The following is a 7,138-nucleotide window of genomic DNA, read 5'->3' on the forward strand; positions in this document are numbered from 1 at the left end:
GAGAACTGCTTTTTGCAGGTCTCCCCTGATCCCTCTCCCCCTACACAGAATCCAGAATATCTGGGGAGGTGCTCTTCCCACAGGATGATGGGGAACAGAAGAACCTCTTCCCTTCAGGCAAGGAGTATGTGTGTATAGATCATATATACCATCCACTGACAGGATCATATGGTTTTTATCTTTTCTATTATTAATGTGATATATCACGTTGATTGATTTGCGAATGTTGAACCAGCCCTGCATCCCAGGAATGAATCCCACTTGATCATAGTGAATAATTCTTTTTATATGCTGTTGAATTCGATTTGCTAGTATCTTATTGAGAATTTTTGCATCCATATTCATCAGGGATATTGGCCTGTAGTTCTCTTTTTTTACTGGGTCTCTGTCTGGTTTAGGAATCAAAGTAATACTGGCTTCATAGAATGAGTCTAGAAGTTTTCCTTCCCTTTCTATTTTTTGGAATACCTTGAGAAGGATAGGTATTATCTCTGCTTTAAACGTCTGGTAGAACTCCCCTGGGAATCCATCTGGTCCTGGACTCTTATTTGTTGGGAGATTTTTGATAACCGATTCAATTTCTTCGCTGGTTATGGGTCTGTTCAAGCTTTCTATTTCCTCCTGATTGAGTTTTGGAAGAGTGTGGGTGTTTAGGGATTTGTCCATTTCTTCCAGGTTGTCCAATTTGTTGGCATATGATTTTTCATAGTATTCCCTGATAATTGCTTGTATCTCTGAGGGATTGGTTGTAATCATTCCATTTTCATTCATGATTTTATCTATTTGGGTCATCTCCCTTTTCTTTTTGAGAAGCCTGGCTAGAGGTTTATCGATTTGGTTTATTTTTTCAAAAAACCAACTCTTGGTTTCGTGGATCTGCTCTACAGTTTTTTTTTTAGATTCTATATTGTTTATTTCTGCTCTGATCTTTATTATTTCTCTTCTTCTGCTGGGTTTAGGCTGCCTTTGCTGTTCTGCTTCTATTTCCTTTAGGTGTGCTGTTAGTTTTTGTTTTTGCGATTTTTCTTGTTTCTTGAGATAGGCCTGGATTGCAATGTATTTTCCTCTCAGGACTGCCTTCGCTGCGTCCCAAAGCGTTTGGATTGTTGTATTTTCATTTTTGTTTGTTTCCATATATTTTTTAATTTCTTCTCTAATTGCCTGGTTGACCCACTCATTCGTTAGTAGGGTGTTCTTTAACCTCCATGCTTTTGGAGGTTTTCCAGACTTTTTCCTGTGGTTGAATTGAAGCTTCATAGCATTGTGGTCTGAAAGTATGTGTGGTATAATTTCAATTCTTGTATAGTTATGAAGGGCTGTTTTGTGACCCAGTATATGATCTATCTTGGAGAATGTTCCATGTGCACTCGAGAAGAAAGTATATTCTGTTGCTTTGGGATGCAGAGTTCTAAATATATCTGTCAAGTCCATCTGATCCAATGTATCATTCAGGGCCCTTGTTTCTTTATTGACCGTGCGTCTAGATGATCTATCCATTTCTGTAAGTGGAGTGTCCTCTGCAATTACCACATTCTTATCAATAAGGTTGCTTATGTTTATGAGTAATTGTTTTATATATTTGGGGGCTCCGGTATTCGGCGCATAGACATTTATAATTGTTAGCTCTTCCTGATGGATAGACCCTGTAATTATTATATAATGCCCTTCTTCATCTCTTGTTACAGCCTTTAATTTAAAGTCTAGTTTGTCTGATATAAGTATGGCTACTCCAGCTTTCTTTTACTTCCGGTAGCATGATAAATAGTTCTCCATCCCCTCACTCTCAATCTAAAGGTGTCCTCAGATCTAAAATGAGTCTCTTGTAGACAGCAAATAGATGGGTCCTGTTTTTTTATCCATTCTGATACCCTATGTCTTTTGGTTGGCACATTTAATCCATTTACATTCAGTGTTATTATAGAAAGATATGGGTTTGGAGTCATTGTGATGTCTGTATGTTTTATGCTTGTAGTGATGTCTCTGGTACTTTGTCTCACAGGATCCCCCTTAGGATCTATTGTAGGGTTGGTTTAGTGGTGACGAATTCCTTCAGTTTTTGTTTGTTTGGGAAGACCTTTATCTCTCCTTCTATTCTGAATGAGAGACTTGCTGGATAAAGGATTCTCAGCTGCATATTTTTTCAGTTCAACACATTGAAGATCTCGTGCCAATCCTTTCTGGCCTGCCAAGTTTCAAAAGAGAGATCAGTCACGAGTCTTACAGGTCTCCCTTTATATGTGAGGGCACGTTTACCCCTTGCTGCTTTCAGAATTTTCTCTTTATCCTTGTATTTTGCCAGTTTCACTATGATATGTCGTGCAGAAGATCGATTCAAGTTACGTCTGAAGGGAGTTCTCTGTGCCTCTTGGATTTCAATGCCTTTTTCCTTCCCCAGATCAGGGAAGTTCTCAGCTATTATTTCTTCAAGTACCCCTTCAGCACCTTTCCCTCTCTCTTCCTCCTCTGGGATACCAATTATGCGTATATTATTTCTTTTTAGTATATCACTTAGTTCTCTAATTTTCCCCTCATACTCCTGGATTTTTTTATCTCTCTTTTTCTCAGCTACTTCTTTTTCCATAATTTTATCTTCTAGTTCACCTATTCTCTCCTCTGCCTCTTCAATCCGAGCCGTGGTCATTTCCATTTTATTTTGCATCTCGTTTAAAGCGTTTTTCAGCTCCTCCTGACTGTTCCTTCGTCCCTTGATCTCTGTAGCAAGAGATTCTCTGCTGTCCTCTATACTGTTTTCAAGCCCAGCGATTAATTTTATGACTATTATTCTAAATTCACTTTCTGTTATATTATTTAAATCCTTTTTGATCAGTTCATTAGCTGTTGTTATTTCCTGGAGATTCTTTTGAGGGGAATTCTTCCGTTTGGTCATTTTCGATAGTCCCTGGAGTGGTGCGGACCTGCAGGGCACTTCCCCTGTGCTGTGGTGTATAACTGGAGTTGGTGGGCGGGGCCGCAGTCCGACCTGATGTCTGCCCCCAGCCCACTGCTGGGGCCACAGTCAGACTGGTGTGTGCCTTCTCTTCCCCTCTCCTAGGGGCGGGATTCACTGTGGGGTGGGGTGGCATGGCCCATCTGGGCTACTGCACACTGCCAGGCTTGTGGTTCTGGGGATCTGGCATATTAGCTGGGGTGGGTAGGCAAGGTGCACGGGGGCAGGAGGGGCAGGCTTAGCTCGCTTCTCCTTCGGTGATCCACTTCAGGAGGGGCCCTGTGGCAGCGGGAGGGAGTCAGATCCGCTGCTGGAGGGGTGGCTCCACAGAAGCACAGCGTTGGGTGTTTGCGCGGAGCAAGCAAGTTCCCTGGCAGGAACTGGTTCCCTTTGGGATTTTGGCTGGGGGATGGGCCAGGGAGATGGCGCTGGCTAGCGCCTTTGTTCCCTGCCAAACTGAGCTCTGTCATCCCAGGGCTCAGCAACTCTCCCTCCCTTTGTCCTCCAGCCTTCCCGCTTTCCAAGCAGAGCTGTTAACTTATGACCTCCCAGATGCTAAGTACCGCTAGCTGTCGGAACACACTCCAACTGGCCCCTCCACTTTTGCAAGCCAGACTCGGGGGCTCTGCTTGGCCGGCAGGTGCCCCTCCACCCCGGCTCCTTCCCACCAGTCCGTGGAGCGCGCACCGCCTCTCCGCCCTTCCTACCCTCTTCCGTGGGCCTCTCGTCTGCGCTTGGCTCCAGAGACTCCATTCTGCTAGTCTTCTGGCGGTTTTCTGGGTTATTTAGGCAGGTGTAGGTGGAATCTAAGTGATCAGCAGGATGCACGGTGAGCCCAGCGTCCTCCTACGCCACCATCTTCCTATCCTCCATACTTTTTTCCAGCTCATATATACCATCCAAACATGGGTGTTCCAACCAGAGTTAAAGTGGACTTGCAGAGGCAGCTCTAGAGTGTTGTTTTAGGCTGCAGTGGATTCATCCAGGTTATAATGTTCTGGAACAGCCTTTACCCACTGGAGAATACACAGGGAGAAAGACAACATCTAATACAGCAATACAGCAGTGTGGCTGGGGAGGTATGGAGGAGGGATGGGGACCCCCCCCCAGGACAAGGATCTACCCACATAGGAAGAGAAAAAGTTGACTCCTTTTTCTTCTGTTTTGTTTTTGGGAAATCCTGTTGGTGCTCTTTTCTTCATGGTTTCCACTTCTTTTTTTTCTTAAGAGAGTTACTCAGTTTTAACTTTAAAGACTCTAATTTAGTCATCAGCAGTGTCATCAGCCCTTCTATTGGAATTTTTTGTTATTTGGGGAAACACAAAAATTTCAAGGATTCTCATTACTTCTTTTTCAAATTAGCCTTTAGTATTATCCAGGCTAACTAGATATATTTCTAGCCTGTTGTTAGTGGCAACAAAGACAATACTCCTGAAAAGCTTCTAGATGTGAGCATTGGCCTTGCTGTCAGACCTAGAGGAGGCACCCTGATTTGACATTGGATCCTATGCAGGGATAGGGAACTGAAACTGCCACTTCAGAGGATTGGCAGCTAATGATGTTAATGCATTTAAGATTTTAGCTCTTCAACTAGTCTGTCCAGGGCCTAGAAGTTGTCTGGGTTAGCTGCCTACTAGCTTTAGGGACCCAAGTACATATGACCTTACAAGTTCAACACTTAATTTGCAAAACGAGCAAACACATGCTCAAAGTGAAGTTTTTTGGAGGCCAAACTACACCTGGCATCTCCAGACCCAGCTCAGTAAATACTGTTTTTGCCAAAGACCATCCACATTCTGGGGAATCCCTGAACCACTACTCAGTCACTCAGGAAAATTCCTCCTATGCTTCCAATAATCTCCTGGCCTCTCCTTTCCTCACCATGTCATTGAGGCTGAGGTTTGAGATGTAATATGAGGTTTTAGATGTAATAGTGAGGTTTTATATTTAATATGTTCCTTATTGGGGGAAGGACACTTACAACTCCGTTTATGAAATGCCAGTTATGAAAGCTGTTATTTTTTGAGATACCGATTTAAGTTTACTCTGTCACTGAAGTATGGAGTTTAGGTTTTGTGACTCATTTCTTTATGGGACTAAAAGGAACTTTCTGTATATTGAAATTTTTGTCATGGCAATTAAGAGCATGCATGCATGCTGGGATGACTAAATTCACTGAGTATGTTTCCACCTCCATCTGCTTTGGTTGCTAAGAACCACAGATGATGTTAGAAGTGAAAGACTAGTTTAGAATAGAAATTCTTTTAGTTTACAATAGAAATTCTAAGCCCCTGAATGGAGTACTTGGATAGAAAACTATACTGGTGTATGAATTTGGAACCTTTCGGAACCTGACCCCTCAAAAATGAAAATTGAAGACCTTCCTCAAGGACTGACAGGAAACCCAACATTTCTAGAGTTTTCAGGGTTATTAGACCAGAGAACTAGAAATGAAAAGTCTGGAACCAGCTACTAACGTGTCATCACTCTCACTCATACATAAGATCACTGCCCAAGGTTGGGACTCAGGCAGCACTAGGCAGGCATGGACAAAACCTCATGTATTCATGAGCTGGTGAAGGTTTACAGTATAGTGATTAGCTACAAGAACTATTGGCCAAGATAAAGACTCTCCAGCTTGTCCAAATCTAGCCCTACACACTACTGATTTCAAGTGGGTAACACCAATATGTTGCCTCCACGAGGCAATCCGCCTTCATCATCCCAAAGACAGGCTACACAACATTGTCTAGCCTACATCTCTGTGCCTCCTGTGTGTTCCTCAGAAGTGTCAAGTTCAACCTCAGTCATGGGGACCCTCTAGTCATCATATACTCTAGAGTGGCCATCAGGGTGACCTCAAGAAGCCAAGTCAAGTAAATGTGACAGCACAGACCAGCCTGAAATAAGGGAAAAAATCCCATGTTCCCACTGGAAAAATACCAAGGGGCTCCAAATTCCAAAATCCAAAGTTCACCATAATAGTGATAATCCTAAAAATTGTATAAAACATAATGGCACATCAGTATACAAAATGGCACATCAGTATACAAAATCTCTATTTACATTTTTCATGAGGGCCCAGATGTCTGAAAAAACTCATAGTCTTTCTCATGAAAAATTACCCATATTTCTCCTACTTAGAAACAAGCAGTTCCATTGTTAATTCTTATTTTCCATTCAATTCTCCTTATAACATCATTATATTTGGTTCAATAGGATCTCCATTCAAAGCACCATTCCATGCCCAGTTCTCAGTACTATAATATTACAGGTTATGTGTTCCTTCCCATTAAGCAGGAAAATGATGCAAAACATACAAAAAAAATTAGGAAGACTCAATGTTGTCAAGATGTCAGTTCTTCCCAAGTTGATCTGTAAATTGAACACAATTTCAATGAAAATCCCAGCAAGCTATTGTGTGGATATTAACTGATTCTAAAGTTTATATGGAGAGGCAAAAGACCCAGAATAGCCAACTCAATATTGAAGGAGAACAAAGTTGGAGGGCTGACACTACCCAACTCTTAAATTTTTAAAAATGTTTGTTTATTTTTGAGAGTGAGAGAGAAAGAGACAGAGCATGAGTGGGGGAGGGGCAGAGACAGAGGGAGACACAGAATCAGAAGCAGGCTCCAGGCTCTGAGCTGTCAGCACAGAGCCCAAAGTTGGGCTTGAACTCACAAACCATGAGATCATGACCTGAGCCAAAGTCAAATGCTCAACCAACTGAGCCACCCAGGGATCCCCAACTTTAAGACTTACTATAAAACTAGAGTAATCAAGAGGGTGTGGTATTGGGAAGACAATAGACAAACAGAATAATGGAACAGAATAGAGAGCCCATAAATAAACCAACATAGTCAACTGATCTTTCACAAAGGAGCAAAGATAGTCTTTTAGACAAATGGTGCTGGAAGAACTGGACACCCACATGCAAAAAAAAAAAAAAGAATTTAGACATAAACTTTAAACTCTTGATAAAAATAAACTCAAAATGAACTATAGACCTAAATGTAAAACACAAAACAAAAAAACTCCTGGAAGATAACATAGGATAAAACCTAGATGCTCTTGGGTATGGCAATGGTTTTTTAGATACAACACCAGAGACACAATGCATGAAAGAAATGATTGATAAGCTGTACTTCATTAAAATTTAAAAATCCTGTGAAAGATATCAAGGGAGTT

Source organism: Acinonyx jubatus, chromosome X (assembly GCF_027475565.1).
Source record: "Acinonyx jubatus isolate Ajub_Pintada_27869175 chromosome X, VMU_Ajub_asm_v1.0, whole genome shotgun sequence".
Taxonomy (NCBI): domain Eukaryota; kingdom Metazoa; phylum Chordata; class Mammalia; order Carnivora; family Felidae; genus Acinonyx; species Acinonyx jubatus.